Source organism: Macrotis lagotis, chromosome X, assembly GCF_037893015.1.
Source record: "Macrotis lagotis isolate mMagLag1 chromosome X, bilby.v1.9.chrom.fasta, whole genome shotgun sequence".
Lineage (NCBI taxonomy): Eukaryota > Metazoa > Chordata > Mammalia > Peramelemorphia > Peramelidae > Macrotis > Macrotis lagotis.
This window is the reverse complement of record NC_133666.1, coordinates 94,402,005-94,427,765: the sequence shown is the minus strand read 5'-3', so window position 1 is coordinate 94,427,765 and position 25,761 is coordinate 94,402,005. Positions and strand designations below refer to the sequence as shown.

At 37.4% G+C, this 25,761-nt stretch overlaps 1 pseudogene; it reads right to left on the bottom strand.

The window, feature by feature from the left end:
* Positions 1–615: 615 nt before the first annotated feature.
* LOC141498773 (tRNA (guanine(26)-N(2))-dimethyltransferase-like) lies at positions 616–23,610 on the bottom strand (annotated as a pseudogene).
* Positions 23,611–25,761: the final 2,151 nt, after the last annotated feature.

Genomic DNA, 25,761 nt, shown 5'->3' with positions numbered 1-25,761 from the left:
CTGGTTGGAAGTATTGTATTGGGACTCATCTGGCAGCTCTGCAATGACCTTCCTAAGGACATCCCTGTTGCTCCTGATTTGTTTCTTGGGGTCGGTTCTGCCCCTCAAAGAATTGGAACTCAGACTCCGGAATGCAGGTTTTTGGAAAGAAAATAGAGATTTATTAATGGAAGTTACAGCATATTAAGAAAGGGATAGAAAAGTTGAAAAGAGTTTGAGAAGACCACGTGGATTGCTGATTGAATTGGCCAGGCCAACTGGCCAGGGTTCAACAGGAGACTGGAAGGTAAAAAGGGACTAGCCCCATCCCTAATCTCCTTAAATTCTCTTCCAGAGTCCATGGGAGAGGGTGGTGACCTGGGAATGACTAAAGTCCCTCATTGGAGATTTTACCTCTTGGGGAAGGATCTCTTTTGGGTGATCTTCCAGGACCTGTGCTCCCTGGCTGCCCCACCAAAAAACTATGTAATCCAAATCAAGTTGAAAGTCAGGCCTTCAGGTATGGCCTAAATTAGATGACAAAGGAAGAAAGATTCCCTTTTACAATGCAAACAAAAGATTTACAAAATTTTTCTCCAACTGATCTCATCACTCCCATGCCCGGTTTTCTCTGCATCAACTCCAGATCCTTGCCAATGTCCAAAATATCCAGCGTTTGATGGCAGCCAGGACCTGATTACCGAAATTCAGGTCATAGATTGATTTTATTCACTAGAGGGTCATCCAGCTGATGTCTCTGACCACAGCACTCACAGTCAGATCCCACTGGGGGCCTGTGGCTACAGAATTTAATGAGTTCACCACTGTGTATTGCCTTGCCCAATATTTGCAGTTGAAAGTCAACTCAGTCAACAGACTTGAATCCCTGCCTACTGGCTAAAGCTTTGACTTTTGCCTCGTCTGTGTATATACTAATGAATACTTGAATGTAGAAGTTGGCACTACTGCTGAGCAGGAAGATCCTATATGATAGTTGAAACTATGAAGTACAATTCTTAGCACCATTTTGTGACAGGTTTTGCTCTTGATGGTCATGGCTCTGATTTTGCTATTGCATATTTTCTTACTCTTCCCTGCCATCTTGGCCATGCCAATGCAGGTTACACTCAGGCCTCCTTCAGACTTAGCCTGCAAAGCTGCATCTAGGGACTGGGCTTCCATAAGGTAGGTCTAGGATAGTCAATGACATCAGACTGCTGAGATCCCCTTTGGTGCCCTTATATGAACTGGACAGCATCAACTTGATTAGGCTGAACCAGGCAACTATTTCCCAATTATTATTAACCTTTGTACTTAACCTTTGAAATGATTGTCAATTTATCTAGTATATGTAATCTCTTAGAATCTGTTTTAGTTGTTTGTATGTTATCTCTCCCATTACGCTATGACATTTGAGAGCAGATACTGTTCCTGTGTATTTTGTGTCCTCAGAACATGACTTAGTTCCTGGAACATACTAAATGCTTAACAAATATTTGTTAATGTCTTTCTATTACTTCATGATACAGGTAAGGTACAGGCAAACAAAATTTTCACCCTAGAAATATACAGTTACAGGGACAGCTAGACAAACTTGACATTCAAACAGCAACTTTAAAGACAAAGCTCAAATACAGGAATTTTGATTCTTAATCAAAAGAATATACCCGAACATTGATTATTCATGCTTTCAGAAAACAATGACTGAACACGGTTTAAAACAAAGAGTATCATTTATATTAGGTTTTGGAATAAAACCACATAGTAACTTTAAACAAAGTCTGTGGGTATAAGTACTACAAGAGTACTCAGGGGCAGCTAGGTGGCATAGTGGATACAGCACCAGCCCTGGAGTCAGGAGTACCTGGGTTCAAATCCGGTCTCAGACAGTAAATCATTACCTAGCTGTGTGGCCTTGGGCAAGCCACTTAACCCAGTCTGCCTTGCAAAAAAAACCTAAAAAAAAAGAGTACCCAGAAGAAATGAAAGAAGAAATTTTAAAAATGAAAGGAGCTTTGGAGGGGAAAAAAGGTATGGAAAATAAAAAGCTTAAACCAGTCCCATCAGGGATGGGACTTGAAATCACAAATAATAATCAATTACATTAAATAGAATTAAAACAATGAAACAATATAAAAAATTTATGAGATGTTACTAAAGTAGTCATCAAAGAAAATTTTATAACACTGAAAATGTAAATTAAATAAAGACAGAAAATGATCAATGGAGGGAGTAGAAAATTAAAAAAAAATTATCAAGCTCAGCAACCCCAACAATGAGCACATCAGAAGATTTTTAAAAATTTTAGGAGAAATATAGAAATTTTAAAATAAAGCCTACAGAGTAAAAGTAAAAAAACTACTTATTTGAAAAGACTGATAAAATCAATTAACTATTAGCTCACCTAATCTAGAAAAAGAAGAAAGAAAATGAAATTACCAAGATAAAAAATGAAAGAGCAAATTGACAATAGAGAGGAAAGAAAAAGAATTACCAAAAGATACTACAAATAATTATGTGAGCCCCAAACTGAAATTCAGAAGTGATGAATGTATATGAAAAAATTATATAGTCAGCCTACCAAATCAAAATATAGAAAAATTCAACAATCTAGTTTCAGGAAAAAAAGAAAATTGAAGCTGAAAGAGAAAGAAAATGAATTGTCCAGAATCATTCAACTAGTAAGCATTTGAGACAGGATTTGAACTCAAGTCTTCCTGACTCCAGGTCTAGTGATCTCTCCAGTGTGTCACCTCACGCTATTAATCAGCATATTTCCTAATCTATAAAACCATTCAATAATTACTTAATTATCATGAAATACTTCTCAGTAATCTTTTGCTCTACTTCCGGAACTTTTTAAAATATATAGTTTATCCTGCATTTTAATTCTTCCAATAATTATTTTATAAGTGCTTAAAATTATAAATTTATATGCATATAATAACTGGTTCCCATTATACTACATCATCCAATATAGAAATAGATTTCATTTCTATTTGAACAATTTTACAGATCTGTATTTTTAATATTTTATTTTATTTAAAATTTTTTACCCCAACTACATACAAAAGCAAGTTTCAATAATTACTTCTAAAATCTTGAATTTCAAATTTTCTCCTTTCCTCCCACCCCATTCTTCCCATCAGATCTGTATTTTTGACCAATGCTTCATGATTCACTTTCTGTAATAATAGAACTATTCTTTCTACCTCCCAGTAGTTATATCATAATTATATCATAATCATATTTAAAGGCATGAACTTAGACATCAATAGGTTGCATATTTAATCTGACACTTTAAAATATTTATTAAAGACTGATAATTAATGATCCAGTTACTTTTGTAACTAACACTTTTAAGCAATTTTTCATTTTAAAAAATGTCTTGGGGCAGCTAGGTGGCGCAGTGGATAGAGCACCAACCCTGGAGTCAGGAGTTCAAATACAGCCTCAGACACTTAATAATTACCTACCTGTGTGGCCTTGGGCAAGCCACTTAACCCCATTGCCTTGCAAAAAAAAAACCTAAATAAAATGTCTTCCCAGTTGACACAATTCTTGAAATGCAAATGAATCATTTCTCCTTTGCAAATTTAAAATGATTCAAATCCTTTTCATGATGATTTTCCTAACTTTTTTCAATGGTCACTTGGAATTGGAAGCTAGGAAGCAAGATGGGAGTAGTAAAGATAGGTGCCTTTGCTCTACTCAAGGTTTCTTTGTCTGAAAAGCCATTGTTCCTAATCTATTGCATTCATTCAGTCTTGTATCATCATGACAATCTCACAGGGAACCTGTGACTTCTTATGTAAGCATCTTTTTCTTCTGCATGCAAGAGTATGAAGTTTCTAGACATACTCTCACTTGGGAAGGAAATTTGACCTGGGTCATTGAATTTTCTAAAGAAGATAAAGCCTCATCTCTGCATAACCAATGAACATCTCAGGCCTGAATCTAACCTGTGAAGAAACACCAGAATTCATTATAAGTCATAAAATTCAATACTTCATTAAGAATTATACTCTGGCTGTTTCCCTGCCAAGATCCTATTCATTTCCAAAGCATTGTGGTAGGGCCTTCTTAAGAAAAAGGACTTAGAATCAACTCATTCAAAAGTGTCTTCTGGATGTGCAACAGTACATGAGAAAGACAAAGAAACTAATGCTGAGAAATAAATGATCTGAGAGAGATGTGAGTTGCCCTTGGAAGTACTGAAGTTCTTGTAGGACAGTCCAAATGCATTCAAAAATCACTATTATTTTCTAGTTTATAATACTCACATCCCCTAAAACATTATTAGAGGGAACTTTCTACCTTCTATATTAAAAAAAAAAAACACTACCATATCTTAAGTCTTTACTACATGCTAGATTACTACACTAAACTCTAGAGATACAAAGACAAAAGTAAAAAAAAAAATTCTCTGCCTTCAAGAAGCTTACATCCTAATGGGAAGGGAATAAGTTAAACTTGCTATGTGCCAGGTATTGTGCTAAACCTTTGACTACTATTACATCATTTGATCTTCACAAAAGCCCCATAAGATAAATGGTATTAGCTCCATTTTACAGTTGAAGAAACTGTAGGAAGGGCTGTTTTTTTTAATATGTAATTTTAGATACTGGCAACTGATTTCATGTACATGAAAATTACTGTTAGCATCATTAATGACCGCAGTACACATTATTCCCCAAACAGTTGCTTGAGGGATTGAGGAACTGCCTACAAAGAACAAAATTTTCCTTACTAGTAGTACCACCTTGTGGCCAATATGTTAACATGAATTTTAAAACAATTAAAAAACATCTTAAGATAAATAGGTTAGATAGACATTTACCTGAGGACAAGGAAGTGCTTTGAAAACAAATTTGAATTCTGGGAATTATAGTCTTAGAAAACATTATTTTCCTGCACTTAATAGGACTGATATTATGAAATCTAAGTCATATGCAATAATTATGATAGAGAGGAAGGTCCCAACAAGCATTTTGCTCAGAGATTTGACATTGGGTATTATAGACATGAGTTCAGTGGTGACAATCTGTTTATTAGGCAAACATTGTGAGGAAGGTAGTTGTATAATGGACTGGCATTGCTTAGTGCTCAGTAATAATTTAACTTTCTAACCTTCCCTCTCCTCCCACTCCAACCATGTTTATAGGCATCAGATACTGATAGAACAAACTTCTCTGCTTCTTTAATTTTTGAAACTCATAATTTGCTTGCTTTAGATTCATCCTATAAGTTTTGGTACACTGTTTCATTATTGTAACTTTCTTTCATTATATTTTTCTTATGTTCTTTAATTTTGAGGATTGAACTGTTTACAATTAATTTTTTTTTTTTTTTAGGTTTTTGCAAGGTTAAGTGGCTTGCCCAAGGCTATACAGCTAGGTAATTATTAAGTGTTTGAGGACAGATTTTTTTTTTTAGGTTTTTGCAAGGCAAACAGGGCTAAGTGGCTTGCCCAAGGCCACACAGCTAGGTGTGTCTGAGACCGGATTTGAACCCAGGTACTCCTGACTCCAAGGCCGGTGCTCTATCCACTGCGCCACCTAGCCACCCCTACAATTAATTTTTAAAACATTCTTTTTTTTAAAGTATAATTTGAATTGCACTGTGGTTCGCACTAATTTTCATTTGTTTCTACTTTGTTTCTTCTCTTTTGAATTTTCTTGTAGGGCTATCCCAACACATAATCAATTTTTATATAGGTACAAGTCCTAGCTAAGAAATATGTAAGCTCTTTTGCTAAATTCTTTTCTGTTGATAATCTTTAATCCCCATTAATGGTCCCTAAATTGTGCTGATATCCTAGAAGGGAAAGATTTGCATTTGTGGAGATCTGATAAGCCACAAAAATCTTGGGTATATCCTCTTGGACATGCCTCTTAGGAGGTATATATCTTCTATCCAGCTCCATCCTAAATTGAGGGTCACTCCCTTTATATCTCCATCAGATATCTTTTGAGATCTTGCCTTCTGATAGTGGAACTTATATTAAAAGCCCTTTCAAAGCTGTATTTTTAATAGTTTGGTTCTTTAGTTGAGCCCCCCATTCACATTTGCATAATTAGCAAACTTAGAGAAATATTAATAAATATGTATGTTGAAGTAATTCTGTTTTAATTTTTCTTGAGGACAAATACTGAAGGTTAACATTTGTCCCTTATTAGTATAAACTCTGAAGGTTATCTCACATTTTTCATTTAATAATTTTTTCTAAGGTCAAACTCATGGAGGTTCTCATTATTCGGTAATTTTCAGAGAAAACTAACTATTCTAAAGTTCTATTTAGGGCATTAACTTCTTTCTTGTTTGCATTTTACTTAAATTTGTCTATGTCTATATACAACTCTATATAGTGAGTTCCTTCATTATTTTATTTTTAATATCTATTTCTTCCTACAATTTCATTAGACATTTAAATGCTATGTGAACCATAGATATAGATATAGATAACAGTAAGCAACTGAGACCTGCAGAACTGACATAAGAAGCCCAAAGTAAGTCTTGCAACCCTCCAATATTTAGCCCCAAACAACCATAAAATAACACCTCAGAACAAATCCTGGAATAATAGAACCAGTATGCTATTGAAGGGTGGCATTCCAGCAAGCTAGCAATAAATCTCACCACAGCAAACCAGTGAGAGAATCTGTGCCCCAGTGGAGTGGAACAGGAAAATGTTAATACCAAGACCCTCCACATGCCTTAGCATAGCCCAGGGAACCCTCAGCCTCCAGCTGTGAGAATCGTCACATGCTTTGGCATAGCCCTGGACAAAAAGTCATCCTCCTGCAGTCAGACCACTTTGTGCTTCAATGTAGCTTCAAGAAAATGGAGACACAGGGCCTCAGCTTACATCAGAAACTACTACTAGGACCCCAATTCATCAACAAGTAAGCTGCCACATATGTGAGCTAGCCTCACCACAATATCTCAGCACAGCACCAAAAACCAGGGTCCCCCATGGGTCCCCAAGGACATACTAGCATAATACAGCTAGGATATAGAAAACAATAAGCAATTGAGACCTGCAGCACTGACATAAGAAGCCTGAAATAGTGCTTCTTTTACCCTGAGAAGAGAGTTCAAATTTAAAAGAAAATAAAAAAGACCAAAAAATGAATAAAAGGTAACAAAAATATTACCATAGAAACTTATTATGATGACAGGGAAGACCAAGGTAAATTCAAAAGGGGACAAAAAGTCAAAAAAAGCTATGGGCAAAACCCCAAAGAAAGTGGTCTCAAGCCTGGAAAGAACTCATAGAAGAGCTCAGAAAGAAATTTTAAAATCATATGAAAGAGAGAAGGAAAATTGGAAAAAGAAGGCAACTGTTTAAAAAGTAGAATTGGCCAAGTAGAAAAGAAGATTAAAAAAAGTTCACTAAGGTGAACAACTCCTTAAAAGTACAGCTGACCAAAAAGAAAAACTGCAAAAACTAATTGAGAAAAACAATTCCTTAAAAATCAGAATTGGGCAAATAGAAACCAATGACTGTAGGAGATAATAAGAATCCATAAAACAAATACAAAAGACTAAAAAAAAAAATGAAAGAAAAATGTTTAAATACTTCATGGAGGGGAAAAAACCTGTCCTGGAAAATAGATCTGGAAAAGACTATATTAGAATCACTGGACTCCTGAAAGTTGTAATCAAAAGGATATAGACAGCATTAAGAATTGAAAGAATTTCACTGATCATCTAAGGAAAGAGATCTCAAAATAAAAACTCCAAGGATCATTCTAGCCAAATTTCAGAACAATTACATCAAGGAAAAAATACTACAAGTGGTCAGAAAGAAACAATTCAAACAACAAGGAGCCACAATCAGGATAACACAAACTTGGTAAAGGAGCTGAGGTTATAGAACATAATATTCTGAATGGCAAAGGACCTAGGCAAAGGCTAGGCAAATGGCAAAGGACTACAAAAAGAATAGCTTAGGGGCAGCTAAGTGGTGCAGTGGATAGAGCATCGGCCCTGGAGTCAGGAGTACCTGAGTTCAAATCCAGCCTCAGACACTTAATAATTACCTAGCCGTGTGGCCTTGGGCAAGCCACTTTAACCCCATTGCATTGCAAAAAAAAACTTAAAAAAAAAAAGAATAGCTTACCTGGCAAAATTAAACATTATACATCAAGGGAAAACTAGTCATTTAATGAAATAGAAGGATTTCAAGCTCTCATAAACCAAAAACTTGAACTGCAGTAGCAAAAGAAGCATAAACAGATAAAAAAGGGCAAAGAAAACATAAAAGATTCAATGAAGATAAACGGTTTACAATTTACAAGGGAAGAAGATACTTGTGATTCTTAAAATTTGCATCACTGATGGTACAGCTAAAAGGAATATGATAGAGCAGAGGGTACAGGAATAAGGTGAATTTGATTAAATGATATAAAAAATTAAGGGATGAGAAAAAAGAGAAAATTGGGTGCAGAAGGAAGGGAAAGAATGAAAGGGGTAAACTATTTCATATAAAGAAACATGAGACCTATTTCAGTGGAAGGGAAGATGGGAGAGTTAGCAGTTAAGCATTGCTTCAATTTTACATCAGAATTGGTTCAAGGAGGGAATAATAAATACAATAATTGACTGTAGAAATCTAGCTTACCTGATGGGGGAAAAAGGAGAGGAGCAGATTAAAAGAAGGAGGCTTAGGGGTTGGCAGAAGACAGATGTAAAACACTGGTGAAGAGAGAAAGGGTGGAGAGAGATAGAACAAATAGAAGAATAGAGTGGAGGGAAATCCACAGGAAGTAATCATAACTGTGAATGCCAACAGGATGAACTCTACTATAAAACAGAAGTAGAGATCAGAGTGAATCAAAAAACAGCATCTGACAATATATTATTTCCAAGAAACACTTGAAAAAGAGACCTACTAGAACAGAATCTTTTATGCTTCAATTGAAGTTTAAAAAAAAAGCAAGGCAAGCAATTTTGATCTTAGACAAAGTAAAAGCAAAAATAGATCAAATTAATAGAGATAAGGAAGGAAATTATCTCTTGCTAAAATGTACCATAGACAATGAAGCAATATCAATAATAACCTATATGCACCAAGTGATATAGCATCCAAATGCTTATAAGAGAAGTTAAGTGAGTTACAGGAAGAAATGACAGTAACATTTCAGTAATGAGGGCTTCAACTTTTCCCCCCTCAGAACTTGATAAATCTAACAAAAATATAACCCAGAAAGAAGTTGAGGAGGTAAATAGAATATTAGAAAATTTAGATATGACAGAAATTTGGAGAAAACTGAATGGGAACAGAAAGGATTAACCTGTTTTCCTCATCAGAATATGGCACATGCACAAAAATTGACTATATAATATGACAAAAAATATCAAAATTCAACATAAAAAGAAAGAAATATTAAATTAATTCTTTCAGATCATAATGTAATAAGAATTATATTCCATAAAGGGCAGTAGAAAGATAGATTAAAAATCATCTAGTCCAGGGCAGCTAGGGGCGCACTGGATAGAGTACTGGCCCTGAAGTCAGGAGAACTTGAATTCAAATCTGACCTTGTACACTTAATAATTACCTAGCTGGTGTGATCTTGGACAAGTCACTTAATCCATTTGCCTTATATAAATAAATAAATGAATGAATAAATTTTAAAAAAATCATCTAGTCCTTAAAAGTCAGAATGGGTAAGTAGAAACCAGTACCAATGTGACATTAAGAATCCAAAAAACAAATTCAAAAGACTGAAAAAAATGAAAGAAAATGTTAAATGTCTTATTGACAACAATGAGATAACATATCCACATTTATGGGATGCAACCAAAGCAGCACTTAGAGGAAAATTTACTTCTCTAAATTCAACAAAATGGAAAAAGACCAAATCAACCAAAAAAACTTAAAAAAATAACAAATTAAAGATCCCTAATTGAGCCCCAAATTGGAAATCCTCAAAATCAAAATTGGGATTAATAACACTGAAAATTTAAAAAAACTATTGAACTAATAGATAAACCTAGTAGTTAGTTCTATGAAGAAACCAATAAGGGGCGGCTAGGTGGCATAGTGGATAAAGCATTGGCTTTGGAGTCAGGAGTACCTGGGTTCAAATCCAGTCTCAGACACTTAATAATTACCTAGCTGTGTGGCCTTGGGCAAGCCACTTAACCCCATTTGCCTTGCAAAAACCTAAAAAAACCCCCCAATAAGATAGAGAAGCATTCATTAATTTGACTAAAAAAAAGAAAACCAAATAATCAATATCAAAATGAAAAGAGTGAAATCACTACCAATGAAAACTAAGGTATATTTTCTCAAAACATATGCTAATAAATCTGATAATCTAAGCAAAATCAATAAATACTTATGGAAGTATAATTTACCTAGATTAACAGATCAGAAAATAGAATGATTTAATAAACTGCATCTTAAAAAATGAAATTGAATAAGTCATTAATGAACTCCCCAGAAAAACAATCCACAGGGCTAGTTGTTTTCATGAGTAAATCTGCCAAACATTTAAAGAACAATTAATTATGATTTTTATCAACTATTTAGAAGTACTACCAAATTCCTTCTTTGACACCAATATGGTGCTGATATCTAAGGAAGAATCAAATCAGAGAATGAAAATTATAGACTTATTTTCCTAATGAATATTGATTCAAAAATTTTTGAACAAAATGCTAGCTAGGACCAGACTGGATTTATACCTTCAGAGTTAGTACAATATTAAAAATGTTTTTAAAAACCCACTACCAACATAGTTAAAGATATCAGTAACAAAACCAATATAATTCATATAATTATTTCAATGGATGTTGAAAAAGTTTTTGACAAAATGCAATACCTATTCCTATTAAAATCATAGAGAACATAAAAATAAAATAAAAAATAAGGAATCTATTCTTAAAATGATAAGTAGTATCTAACTAAACCATAAGAAGCTAGAAGACTTCCCAGTAAAATCAAGAATGAAGCAATGGTGCCCATTATCACCACTATTTGTTCAACAGAGTACTAGAAATGTTAGTTAAAGCAATGAGAACAGTAAATCAAAGGATTTAGAATAAGCAATGAGAAAATAAAGCTATCATTCTTTGTAGATGACATGATGATATACTTCGATAAAAATAGCATTATCATATAAAAATTACTTGAAATATTTAACTACTTTAGCAAAGTGGTAGGATATAAAATAAATACACATAAATCATCAGCACTGAAGGCAAGGCCAAGATAGTGGAGAAAAGCCAGGATGTTCCATGATGTCTCCCTAACTTCTCTCAGAAACAACAATAATCAAACCTCTAAATGGATTCTAGAGAGACAGAACCCACAAAAAGTAGAGTGGACCAACTTTCCAACTTGAGAAATTTTGGAGGAACTTCAGAAAAAAGTTTGTTTTGCTCTGTGTTAGGTGGAGCATGCCACAGCAGAGGTAGATGATGGGGAAGGCAGCAGGAAGGTCCCAGCCCAGCTTACCTTGTCCTGGTTCAGTGTGACAGAGATTGACATAGCAGGCCAAGTGAGAGAATTCCAGGCTCAGCGTAGAAAGCAAATTGCGATCCTTTGAACCCCAATATAGCAGGTGCCAGGCAACAAAAGTATATTGGGGAAGCCCCTAACACTTGACAAGCCTTGTGAAAGGTTGATTAATAGACCTTCAATTACAAGCCCCAAAAATTTAGGACACTGCCGCCCTCCTGTGGTCCAGAAGCAGAACTCAACTTTAAAAACCACTAGGCTATGGAAGGATTTGCATGAACTGATGCTGAACAAGATGAGAAGAACCAGAAGAACATTGTACACCATAACAGCAACATGGATTGATGATTAATCTTAATGGACTTGTTTATTCCATTAGTGCAACAATCCAGGACAATTTTGGGCTATCTGTGATGGAGAATACCATCTGTATTCAGGGAAAGAATTGTGGAGCCTAAACAAAGACCAAAGACCTTTAATTAAAAAAAAAAAATTATCTTATTATGTAATTTTGTTAGCTCTTATATTTTATTTTTCCTTAAGCATATGATTTCTCTCTCACTACATCCAATTTAGATCAATGTATAGCATGGCAACAATGTAAAGACTAACAGACTGCCTTCTGTGGTGGGTGGGGGGAGGGAAACAAAATTGGGCAAAAAATTGCAAACAAAAATAATTAAATAAATTTAAAAAAAATAAGCTAAACATGAGTATGAAAAAGAAGAAAACCTTTACCATAAAATGCTATTAAGGTGATAAGGAAGATTAAAGCACCTTCTCAGAAAATGGCATTGTGTAAAGATCTATGTGTGGAATTCCCAGAAGGGAATATGACTTAATCTGAAGCCCAAAACATCCTCTTGGAAGAGCTCAAAAAGATTTTTAAAACTCAAGTAGAAAAAATTGGGAAAAGAAATGATAGGTATGGAAGAGAAAATCAACAGCATGGAGAAAGAAATGCAAAAATTGACTGCAGAAAACAAGTACTTTAAAAATACAGTTGGGCAAATGAACAAAAAAAAAAACCCCTTATGCAAGGCAATGGGATTAAGTGACTTGCCCAAGGTCACACAATTTGATACAAATTAAGTGCCTGAAGTTAGGGGGAGGTTAGGTGGTGCAGTGGATAGAGTACCAGCCCTGGAATCAAGAGTAGCTGAGTTCAAATCCAGCCACAGACACTTAATAATTGCCTAGCTGTGTGACTTTGGGCAAGTCAACTTAACCCCATTGCCTAAAATAAATAATTTTTTAAAAAAAAGTGTCAGAAGCCGAATTTGTACTCAGATCCTCCTGACTCCAAGGTTGGTTTTCTATCCACTGCACCACCTAGTTGACCTGAAAACATCATTTAAAAAAATATTTTCTCATTTTTTCCTAACTATATGCAATGGCAGTTTTTACCAATCATTTTTCTTTTTTGCAAGGTTTTTAGTTTTATATTTTCCTTCCCCTGTCCCTTGACAAAATGCAGTCTGATATAGGCTCTACATTTATAACCATTCTAAACATAGATTCATATTGATCATGTTGTGAGGGAAGATTCATATCAGAATGGAAGAAAAAAATTGGAGAAAAAATGACAAAAAATAAGACTACTTTAAAAATTGAAGATAATAAGTTTGATCTTCATTTAAATTTCACAGTTCCTCCACTGGATATGAATGGTACTTTCCATCATAAATCTTTTTTTGGGGGGGATATAAAATTTTTTTTTATTTCTTTCTTTGTTTTTAAGAAAGATTTTATTTATTTTGAGTTTTACAATTCAAACTCCACAATTTTTTCTCTGGATACAGATGATATTCTCCATCCCAGATACCACAAAACTGTGCCTGATTGTTGCACTGGTGGAATGAACAAGTCCATGAAGGTTGACCATCACCATCATGTTGCTTTTAGGGTGTACAATGTTCTGGTTCTGCTCATCTCACTCAGCATCAGTTCATGCAATTCCTTCCAGGATTCCCTGAATTCCCATCCCTCCTGGTTTCTAACTAGGAGACCAGATTTGAACTCAGGTCCTCCTGATTCCAGGACCAGAGCTCTATCCACTACACCACTTCATTGCCCACCCAATTATTTTTCTTAAGAGTTGATGACTGAGAGAAGCCTGGCACTGTTTTAAGTTCTCCTTGCTTTCCCTCAGAACTGACATGAATCAAACATCTTAACAGATTTTAGATTGACAGAACTCACAGAAGAACAGAGGGGAGGGTGGCTAGGTGGCGCAGTGGATAGAGCACTGGCCCTGAAGTCAGAAGTACCTGAGTTCGAATCTGACCTCAGACACTTAATAATTACCTAGCTGTGTGGCCTTGCACAAGCCACCTAAGCCAATTTGCCTTGCAAAAACCTAAAAAAAAAAAAAAAACCCAGAGGGGTCTGTCTTCCAGCAAGGTCTGTCATGGGGGTAATGTGGGCATGCCCAGGGCAGAGAGCAAAGACCCTGGGAGAGCTCCAGCATGTCAGAACACCCATTTGGTCAGCATGACTGGTTTGAATAGCCTGAACCACGAACCTACCAGTGTTCCTAGAGGAGCCCTCGGCATCCAATACAAACACAGAAACAACCCCAGATATTCATCCCTTTCCCCAAGACCTGGGTGTGGGCTGGGGAAGTCCACCTAGGTGCCCCTCAGAAAGACTTCTTAAAAGAGATCAGAAAGGAGTTTAAAAATCAAATGGAAAAACTGGGAAAAGAAATGCAAGAGAAAATTAACATTTTACAGGGCAGCTAGGTGGCGTAGTGGATAAAGCACCGGCCCTGGAGTCAGGAGTACCTGGGTTCAAATCCGGTCTCAGACACTTACTTAATAATTGCCTAGCTGTGTGGCCTTGGGCAAGCCACTTAACTCCATTTGCCTTGCAAAAAAAAAAACCTTAAAAAAAAAATCCCATTTTACAACAAAAAATGCCAGGAAAAAATAAATCCTTTAAAAATGCAATTGGACAAATGCAAAAAAAAAAATATTTCTCTCAAAAAACACTATTGCACAAATGGAAAAAGATACAACTCCTTTAAAAAAACAGAATTAATCAAATGGAAAGGAGACACAGGGGACAACTAGGTGGTGCAGTGGATAGAGCACCAGCCCTGGAGTCAGGAGTACCTGGGTTCAAATCCAGGCTCAGACACTTAATAATTACCTAGCTGTGTGGCCTTGCGCAAGCCACTTAACCCTGTTTGCCTTGCAAAAAACTAAAAAAAAAACTAAACTAAAAAAAGGGGGTGCAAAAAAATGCCTCTGAAAAATACACTGGGCTCAGTGGAAGCTAATGATTTAAAGAAACACTAAAAAATATGTTAAAAAAATTTTAAAGGAAGAAAATGAGGGGCAGCTAGGTGGTGCATTGGATAGAGCACCAGCCCTGAAATCAAGAAGACCTGAGTTCAAATCCATCCTCAGACACTTAATAATTACCTAGCTGTATGACCTTGGGCAAGTCACTTAACTTGATTGCCTTAAATTTAAAAAGAAAATTAAAGAAAAGGAGAAAATGCAAAAAACAACTGACCTGGAAAATAGATCAAGGAGAGATAATTTAAGACTTATAGGACTATCTGAAAATCTTGATCAAAAAAGAACCTGGATTTCATTCTTCAGGATATAGTTAAAGAAAACTGCCTGATATCTAGTAAGTAGAAGGCAAAATAGTTATTGAGAGAATTCATTGATCCCCTCCTGAAAGGGATCTTAAATGAAAACACCAAGGAACATTGCAGACAAACTCCAGAATTCTGAGATTGAGGAGAAAATCCTATAAGAAACCAGGAAAAAGCAATTAAAATACCAAGGAGCCATAATCAGGATTACACAGGACCTGGTTGAATCAACATTAAAGGATTGAGGGGCCTAGAATAAGATATTCTGGTGAGCAAGGGAGCTTGGATTACAATCAAGAATCAACTATCCCCCAAAACTGAGCCTTCCCTCTTTTTTTTTTTTAGGTTTTTTTGCAAGGCAAACGGGGTTAAGTGGCTTGCCCAAGGCCACACAGCTAGGTAATTATTAAATGTCTGAGATTGGATTTCAACCCAGGTACTCCTGACTCCAAGGCCGGTGCTTTATCCACTGCGCCACCTAGCCGCCCCTGAGCCTTCTCTTTTAGGGAAAAAGTTGAACATTTATGAAGCAGGTAACTTTCAAAGTTTCCTGATGAAAAGACAGAGCTGAACAGAAAATTTGATCTTCAAACAGGAGATAAAGGAAGAGATAAGTGAAAAGGTAAAAAGCAGAAAAGAAAAAACTGATGCCTAGTAAGATTAAACTATTTACATCCCTACCTGAGAGGAAGATTCTCATAATTATTGAGAATTGTAACTCTATTAGAGGAAATATACTTAGGCTGAAAGTATGGACATTCATGGTATGACTTGATGGGATAATTTTTTAAAAATTATTTCCTTAAGAAAGGGAGATTATAAAGAGTCAGGAAGAAGAGGAAGGTTGAATGGGGTAAATTACACCACATGAAGAAATTCAAAGGACCTATTGCATTAGAGAGAAAGAAAGGAGGTGAGAATTGCCTGAATCTTACATTGAATTTTACTCAAAGAAGATTAACACATATACATTAAGTTGTGTTTAGAAATTTCTCTTAACTTTCAAGTATTAGGAGAGGAAGGCAAAGGAGGGAAAGAGAGATTGATCAGAAGGAAGGAAGAAGGGGAAAAGGAAAAAGGAAAAGAAAAGGAAGAATGATGGATAGAAGAGGGGAAACACATTGAGGGAGTATTCAGAAGCAAAATCCTGGGGAAGAAGGATAAGATGAAAGAAGAGGGGAAATATAAATAGAGGGGAGATAACATGGAGGGTATTAGAGTTAGTAATTATAACTTTGAATGTGAAAGGAATGAACTCTCCCATAAAACAGAAGCAGATAGCAGAGTGGATTAAAAATCAGAATCCTACATCATGCAGCTTAAAAAGAAGCATAATTGAAGCAGAGAGAGATAAGGTAAAAGACTAGAGCAGAATATATTATGCTTCAGTTAAAATGAAAAAAAAATCAGGGGTAGCAGTCCTTATCTCAAAGAAGTTGCAAAAAAACATATCTCATTAAAAGAGATAAGGAAGTAAGCTACATTCTCCTAAAAGGTACCATAGACAATGAAGTAATTTCAGTTCTAAACATATATGCACCAAGCAGAATAGCATCCAGATTCTTAGAGGAGAAGCTAAATGAGTTTCAGGAAGACATAGACAGCAAAACTCTTCTGTTTGAGGATCTCAACTTCTCTCACTCAGAATTAGATAAATTTAACCATTAAAAAAAGGAATTTAAGGAGGTGAATAGAATGTTAGAAAACTTAGATATGATAGACCTCTGGAAAAAATAGAATGGGCTTAGGTACACAAATAGAAAGGGCTTAGGAGCTTATGGCACCTACACAAAAATTGACAATGTATTAGGGCATAAAAACCTCATAAGCAAATAAAGGCAGAAATATTGAAGGCCTCCTATTCAGATCATGATGTAAGAAAAACCACATGCAATAAAGAGTCATGGAGAGATAGACCTAAAACCAACTGGAAACTAAATAACCTAATTTTAAAGAATGAGTGGATCAAACAACAAATCAGAGGAAGAATTGATGATTTCAACTTCCAGCCAAGATGGTGGAGAGGAGCCAGGCCCTGTGCTAAGGTCTCCTGGCTTCCTGTTAGAACTAATATGAAGCCTTGTAACAGAATTTCAATCAACAAAACCCAGAAAAAGAAGCTAGGAAAAGAACATCTACCAACAAAATCTGTCTCAGGGGAGAGTGGGTAAGCATGGGGCAGACAGCAGAGAACCAGTGCAGGGGCAACAGGGTGAGCCCTGAGAACTAACCTGAGAACAGCCGTGGAAGTATTGGCTGTGTGAGCAGCATGTGGGAGAGCTCCAGAATAGTGGGCAGGAGACTTGCAGGGGCAACTAGACATTGATCCACTCAATTCTGCTGGTCTGGCAGACCAGGGCCATGAGCCCTATATTTTAAGCAGAGTCCCTGTATTTCCATTGAGTCCCCTCCTTCCCATCCCTGAGAGAGAAAGTGACTCTTCCCAGAACAAGCACAGTAACAGCCAATGCCCTGAGGTTCAGGCAGCAGATCTCTCTCAGTAAAATAAGATCAACTATCTAACCCAAGAGCCCAGTCCACATAGTTTTAGGATAATCCAGATCCTGCTGCTCCCTCACCCCCCCTCCCCCCAGGACTAAGGAGTAGGCCGCGAATCAAGGTCATAGACACTCCAAAGAAATTGTCTAGCATCCCCTACTGGTCAGCCAACTTGGAGTTACTAAACCCAGTGCGCAAAAACTCTGGGATTTCAAAACCAAAGGTCTGTGAACCAGCCCCTCTCAGAAGAAAGGGGGGGGGGTCCATCAAAAGCTTGAAGACAAAGATTCTAACTCAGAGAGATCTAGAACTTCTGAGGAGAATCTGAATTGGTCTCTGAAAGACTTCTTAGAAGAAATCAGGAAGAAGTTTAAAAATCAATTGGAAAGGGGTAACTAGGTGGTGCAGTGGATATAGCACTGGACCTAGAGTCAGGAGGACCTCAGTTCAAATCTGGCCTCAGACACTTAATAATCTAGCTGTGTGACCTTGGGCAAGTCACTTAACCCCACTGTCTTGCAAAAACAAACAAAAACAAAAAAATCAATTGGAAAAACTGAGAAAAAAGCTCAAGAGAAAATTAGCACCCTACATAAGGAAAACAAATGCTTAGAAAATACAACTGGACAAATGCAAAAAGAAAATAATTCTCTCAAAACCAAAATTGGGCAAATGGAAAACTCTTTCAAAAATAGAATTGACCAACTGGAAAAGGAGTTGCAAAAGGTAAATGAAGAAAGTTCTTCTCTAAAAAAAATGATTGAAATCTGTGGAAACTAAAGACTTCATTAGACAACAAGAATTTGTTAAACAAAAACCAAAAAAATTAAAAAAAATAGAAGAAAACAAAAATACCTCACTTGGCAAAACCACTGACCTAGAGAATAGATGCAGAAGAGACAACTTAAGAATCACTGGACTTCCTGGAAAAATTGAGGATAAAAAAGTCTGGCCTCAATATTTCAGGATTTGGTGATGGAAAATTGTCCTGATATTGTGGGAACTAGAGGGTAAAATAGTTATTGATAAAATACATCAGTACCCTCATGAAAGGGATCCCAAAATGAAAACACCAAGGAATATTGTGACCAAATTCCAAAACTATCAGATAAAAGAGAAAATCCTGAAAGCAGTCAGAAAGAAACAATTTAGATGCCAAAGAGCCACAGTAAGGATTACATAGGACCAGCATAAGTCATCAAAACTGTTTGGTACTGGCTAAGAAATACAGTGGTAGATCAATAGAATAGATCAGATACAAATGAGATAGCAGCAAATAACTAGAGTAATCTTCAGTTTGATAAACCCAAAAATTCCAGCTTCTGGGATTAAAAACTCATTCTTCAATAAAAACTTCTGGGAAAACTGAAAGATAGGCAGAAATAAGGCATAAATCAACATCTTACATCCTATACCAAGATAAGATAAAAATGGGTGCAGTATTTAAACATGAAAGGTAATATTATAAGCCAATTAGGAGGACATGGAATAGTTTACCTGTCAGATCTATGGAAAGGGGAGCAGTTTATGACATTATAAAAAACTGGATGATTTTGATTACATTAAATTAAAAAGGTTTTGCACAAACAAATCAGTTGCAACCAAGATTAAAAGGAATGTAGTATGTTGGGAAACAATTTTTATAGCTGATGTTTCTAACAAAGAACTCATTTCTAAAATATACAGAGAATTGAGTCAAATTTCTTTTTTTTTAATTTTCTTTTTTATTCTCATTTTGTACAAATGTTTTTTACATTAATAAAATATTCTTGTTTAAGAGTAAATGAAATGCCCCCTCCCCGCATAAATATAGACTTGCTTGAGCAATAAAGTAAAGGGGAGGGAAAAAAAATTAAAATTAAAAAAATAGTAATAATTGTAGGTATGGCCAGGTGGCATAATGGACGAAGCACCAGCCCTGCAACCACGAGCACCCGAGCCCACATCCAGCCCCACAGACCCAACAATCACCTAGCCATGTGACATGCAAGCCACCCGATCCCCACTGCCCTGCAAAAACCAAAAAGAAGGGAAAAAAAAGACCCAAAATAAAATAAAATAGTAATAATAGTAGGGGTGGCTGGGTGGCAGACAGAGCATTGGCCCTTGAGCCAGGAGGACCCAGGTCCAAATCCAGCCTCAGACACCCAAAGATCACCCTGCAATGTGGCTCCAGGCAGGCCACCCAGCCCCATTTGCCCTGCACCCTCCCCCAAATAATAATAATAAAAAATGTGCTTCAGTCTTTGTTCCAACACCAACAACTCTGTCATGGGTGGATCACATTCTTTATGGTAAGTCCATCGCAAAAGTTAATTTTTCCAACGTTGCCATTGCTGATTGCAACTCCCTCCTTTCTTATTTCTCCACTACCATGTACTATATTTTCTCTCTCCTTTCACTCTGACTCTGCTGTAGGGTAGCTGAGTGGCGCAGCAGACAGATCCCTGGTCCTGGGGCCAAGAGGCCCTGAGCCCCCATACCACCCCTTAGGCCCAGAATCCACCTGGTCCTATGGTCCTGGACAGGCCTTCCAATCCCAGCCCCTTGCAAGAAGTAAAAAAGAAAATGTGTTATATCTGATCACTCTCCCCCTGTGGTCCATCCTCTCCTCCTTTATTCACATCCCCACCCCCTTCCCCCTGCCCCGCTCCTTTTTACTCCAGATGTCTATACCCCATTGAGTATATATGCTGTTTCCTCTCCTAGCCACCTCTGATGAGAGCAAAGGTTCCCTCATTCCCCCTTGTCTTCCCTCCTCCCATATCATTGCAATAGCTCATTGTAATAAAGAAAAAAACTTATTATATGAGATATCTTGGCCTATTCCCCCTCTCCTTTTTCTTTCTCCCATTACAGTTCCCTTTTTTTCTATTGACTCCATTTTTACACCATATTTTATCTTTGAATTCAGCTTTCTTCTGTGCTTCAACTATAAAAGCTCCCTCTACCTGCTCTATTAACTGAGAAGGTTCATATGAGTATTATCAGTGTCATTTTTCTATGCATGAATACATGTAGTTCATCATCATTAAGTCCCTCATATTTCCCCCCTCTCATCCACTCTCTATGCTTCACCTGAGTCCTGTATCTGAAGATTAAACCTTCTGTTCAGCTCCGGCCATTCCAACAGGAACATTTAAAATTCCCCTGGTTCATTGAAAGTCCATCTTTTTCCCTGGAAGAGGACATTCAGCCTTGCTGGGTAGTTGACTCTTGGCTGCATTCTAATCTCTTTTGCCTTCTGGTATATTATATTCCAAGCCCTATGAGCTTTCAATGTAGTTGCTGCTAAGTCCTGTGAGATCCTGACTGCAGCTCCATGATATTTGAACTGTGTCCTTCTGGCTGCTTGTAATATTTTCTCTGACTTGGGAGTTCTGGAACTTGGCTATAATATTCCTAGGGGTTGTTTTTTTGGGTTCTCTTTCTCGGGGGGATTGGTGGATTCTCTCCATTTCTATTTTCGCCCTCTGCTTCTAGAATATAAGGGCAATTTTCCTGTAGTAATTCTTTGAAAATGATGTCAAGACTCTTTTCCTGATCATGACTTTCAGGTATTCCAATAATTTTTAAATTATCTTTCCTAAGTCTGTTTTCCATATCAGTTGTTTTGTCAATGAGATATTTCACATTTTCTTCTAATTTTTATTTTTTTTTTTGGTTTTTGAAGTATTGATTTCTGATTTCTGGTAAATTCATCAATCTCTCTGAATTCTATTCTTTGTCTGAAGGATCTGTTCTTCTCAGAGAGTTTTCTTATCTCTTTTTCCATCTGGCCAATTTTGCTTTTTAAAGCATTCTTCTCCTCAGTAACTTTTTGAACTGTTTTATCCATTTGACCTAAGCTGGTTTTTAGCATTCTATTTTCTTCAGCATTTTTTTTGGATTTCCTTAACTAAGCTGCTGACTTCATTTTCACGTTTTTCCTGCATCTCTCTCCTTTCTTTTCCCAGTTTTTCTTCTAACTCCCTCATTTTATTTTCAAAGTCTTTTTTGAGCTCTGTCATAGCCTGAGCCCAATTTCTGTTTTTCTAGGAGTCTTTAGATGCAGGAGCTTGTGCTTCCTCATCTTCAGACTGAGTATTTTGATCCTTCTTGGGTTCATTTGCAAAATATTTCTCAATGGTGTTCCTCTTATTTCTCTGCTTGCTCATTTTCCCAGCCTGGGCCTGGTTTTGGGGTGCTTCCTGAGCTTTTGGGACACTCCCACAAGGGTCTCAGTGTGTGAGGCTCTGTCCTCCCTCCTGGTCTGTGAATGACCATAAGAGCTCCTCTCTGCCATGGGGCTGAGGTGGGGGGGCCCTGCTGTTCTATGGGGGGGCCTAGACTGGGATCAGGATCTGAATGTGGTCAGAGCCCCAGAGTCCTGTTCCAGAGGCAGAGGACAGAGCTCTGCAGTGCAGTCTCTCTTCACTACCTCCCCTTAGCTCAATGGGCTCATGCCCTGGGGGCTCCTGCTTACTGGCTCTGCCTGCTTCTGTTTCCAGATCTGGGTTGCCGAAAGACCACGTTGTTTGCTGTATGCCCTGAGGGCTGGGCTTCATGTGCTTGCTCTGGCAGAGGTCCCCCCACTGGTCCCCCACTTTGTGCTCAGTGCTCCCCGGGGTGTAGCTCAGGAGACTCCCATGCTGCTGTGAGCTGGGACTCCCAGTGTCCTGGGGCTGCCTCCGGGAGGCTGAAATTCTTTTGCTCTGGTGGGCCACCCCTCTGGCGGCCGCCCATCTGACCCTGGGGTGCAGAACCTTTCTGCTCTTTTCCAGGTTACCTTGAGTAGGAGAGCTGCCTCTCTTTGTCCCTTTGTGGGTTCTGTCTCTCGAAAGTTTAGAGTCCTTAGTCTCGAAGTTTTATCAGAGAGTGCCGAAGACTCAATCCTTTCTTGTCGCCATCTTGGCTCCGGCCCTCCCGAGTCAAATTTCTAAAGAAAAAGTCATTCCCCAATTAATAAATGGTCAAGGGCTATGGAAAGGGAATTCTCAGGCAAAGAAATCAAAACTATCTATAGTCATATGAAAAAAAGTTGTTCTAAATCATTGTTGATCACAGAAATCCAAATTAAAACATTTCTGAGATACCACTTCATAGATTGGCCAGTATGACTAGAAATGAAAGTAATCAGTATTGGAGTGGATGTCAGAAAACTGAGACAGTAATGTATTGTTGGTGAAGTTGTGAACTGATCCAGTCTTTCTGGAGAGCAATTTGCAATTATGCTTAAAGGGAAATAAAAATGTACATACACTTTTATCCAGCAATACCACTATTGGGTCTGTATCCTGAAGAGATCATCAAAAAAGATGAAAATCACATATGTATAAAAATATTATAACAACTCTTTTTGCAGTGGCAAAGAATTGGAATTTGAAGGGATGCCCATCAATTGGGGAATGGCTGAATAAATTGTGGTATATGTATGTAATGGAACACTATTATAATATAAGAAATGATGAGGGACAGGATTTCATAAAAGTCTGGAAAGCTGAGTGAATTGAGCAGAACTGGAATAGCATTATACACACTGACAACAACATGGAGTGATGATCAACTATATTGGACTTGTTCATTTCAGCAGTATAATACTCAAAGACAAATTTAAAATATTTATGATAGGGGCTTCCAGCCAAGATGGCAGAGAGAAGACAGGTGCTGTACTAAAATCTTCTGATCTTCCCTCATATATAATATGAAACAAACCTCTTAACAGAAATCCTATTGACAAACCCCAGAAAGAGAAACTAGGAGAAGAATATCTTTCTACCTCAAGGTTTGTCCTTTGGGATGGTGGGTGAAATGGAGTGTAAAGAGCAGAGACTCTGCTATGAGGACAGGATGAGAGCCTGAGAGCAGGACTAGCTTGGGATCAGTCATGGAGGTGCTGACTGTGGGAGCCGTGGTACAAGAGCCAACTGGGGAATGTAGGTATTGGCTGTGGGAATGACAGCCTGGGGCTTACCAGCAGGGCTGGATAGCGAATTCCATTGTAGGAGAATTGCAGGCATCGATCCCAGGGCTCCTCTGGTCTGGAGGACATCAGACCCCATAACTCCATTTCAGCTGAAGCCTCTTCCTGGAATAAACACAATGACAGCCCCCCTCCCCCCCCTCCCCCAGGCTCAAGCATGAACAGCAGAGCTCCCTCAATTGTGAATAGTGAAAGTAATTACCTTGCCCCAGGGCATAGCCTGCCATTTTTTTCCTGCCATTATTCAAAGATAAAAGTATTCCCCAGCTTCACCCACCCCCACCAGGCCAAGGGAGAGGGCCTCAAATCAAGGTCACAGACACACCAGAGAAAGCAAACAGCACTCCCTACTGACCAGCCTACTGGGAGTTACTAAATACAGGGAGTAAAACCTCTAGGGATCCCAACAACAAACCTTTGTGAACCGGCTGGTTCACAACACAGGATCTTAGGAAAATGAAGAAAAGCCAGAATAAAGAGGGGTCCATAGAAAAATTCCTAGAAGGAAAAGACCCCAACTCAGAGAGACCTAGAACCTCTGAGGAGAATATGATTTGGTCTCCAGCACAGAAAGACATCCTTGAAGAAATCAGGAAGGAGTTTAAAAATCAATGGGAAAATCTGGGAAAAGAAACCCAGGAGAACATTAACACTTTTGCAACAGGGAGACCAATCCTTGGAAAATACAAATAGACAAATGCAAAAAGAAAATAATTCTCCCAAAACTCAATTGGTCAAATGGAAAACTCTTTCAAAAATAGAATTGACCAATTGGAAAAGGAGTTACAAAAGGTAAATGAAGAAAATTCTTCTCTAAAAAAATGGAGTCTGTGGAAACTAATGACTGCATGGGACAACAAGAATCTGTTAAAAAGAAAACCAAAAAAATTGAAAAAATAGAAGAAAATGTAAAATACCTCATCAGCAAGACCACTGACTTCGAGGACAGATCAAGGAGAGATAACCTAAGAATTATTGGTCTTCCTGAAAACATTGAAGAGAAAAAAAGCTTGGACTTAATATTACAGGATTTAGTGACGGAAAACTACCCTGATATCATGGAACCAGAGGACAAAATAATTATTGAAAGAATACATCAATTCCCCTCTGGAAAGGAATTGTAAAATGAAAACATCAAGAAATATTGAGGCCAAATTCCAGATCTATCAAAAAGGCAATCCTGCAAGCAGCCAGAAAGAAACAATTTAGATACCAAGGAGTCACAGTAAGGATTACAGAGGAAACTGGCTGCATCAACATTAAGGGATTGAAGGGCCTGGAATGTAATATTCCACAAAGCAAGGAAGCTTGGAATGCAGCCGAGAATTCATTATCCAGCAAAACTGAGCCTTCTCTTCTTGGGCAAAAGATGGACATTTAATGAAATAGGAGACTTCCAACTTTTCCTGATGAAAAGACCAGAGCTTAATAGAAAATTTGGACTTTAAACAGGGCACACAAGAGACACACGAAAAGGTAAAAAAAAAAAGGAGGGGGGAGAAAAAAACTGCTATACAATAAGGTGAAATTGGCTATATTCCTACCTGTGAGGAAGACTTTAATAACCCTTGAAAATTGTAACTCTATTAGAGAGAATATATTTAGCCAGAAGTGATGGACATTCATTACTTATTCCTGAAACTGCTATCCAATACGATGAAACTGGCTATATCCCTACATAGGAGAAAGACTCTAATCACTCTCAATAATTGTAATTCTGTTAGAGAGAATATACTTAGCCAGAAGTGATAGACACTCATGACTTTTCTGTGACTCAGGTAGAATGATTTAAAAACAATACCACCTTAAAAAGGGGGACAGTAAAGAGATGGGAGGATGAAGGAGACTGAATGGGGTAAATCTCATTATATTAAGAGATACAAAGGACCTATTGCAATAGAGGGGAAGAAGGGAGGAGGTAAGGACTGCCTGAATCTTATTCACATTAGATTTAGCTTAAAGTTAACATATATACACTTAGTTAAGTTACCAAACTTATCTTACCTTTCAAGTATTAAAAGGGGGAAAGGGGAGAGGGGGAGGAAAAGGGGAACCAAAAGAAGAGGGGGGAGAAAAAGGGGAACCAAAAGAAGGAAGGGAAGGGAAAATGGACAAAGGGAAAGTGGGGGGAAAGCAGAGGGGGTGATATTCAGAAGCAAAATACTGGGGAATATGGATAAAGGAAAAAAAGGGGACAAATACAAATAGGAGAAGATAACATGGAGGGTAATAAAGAGT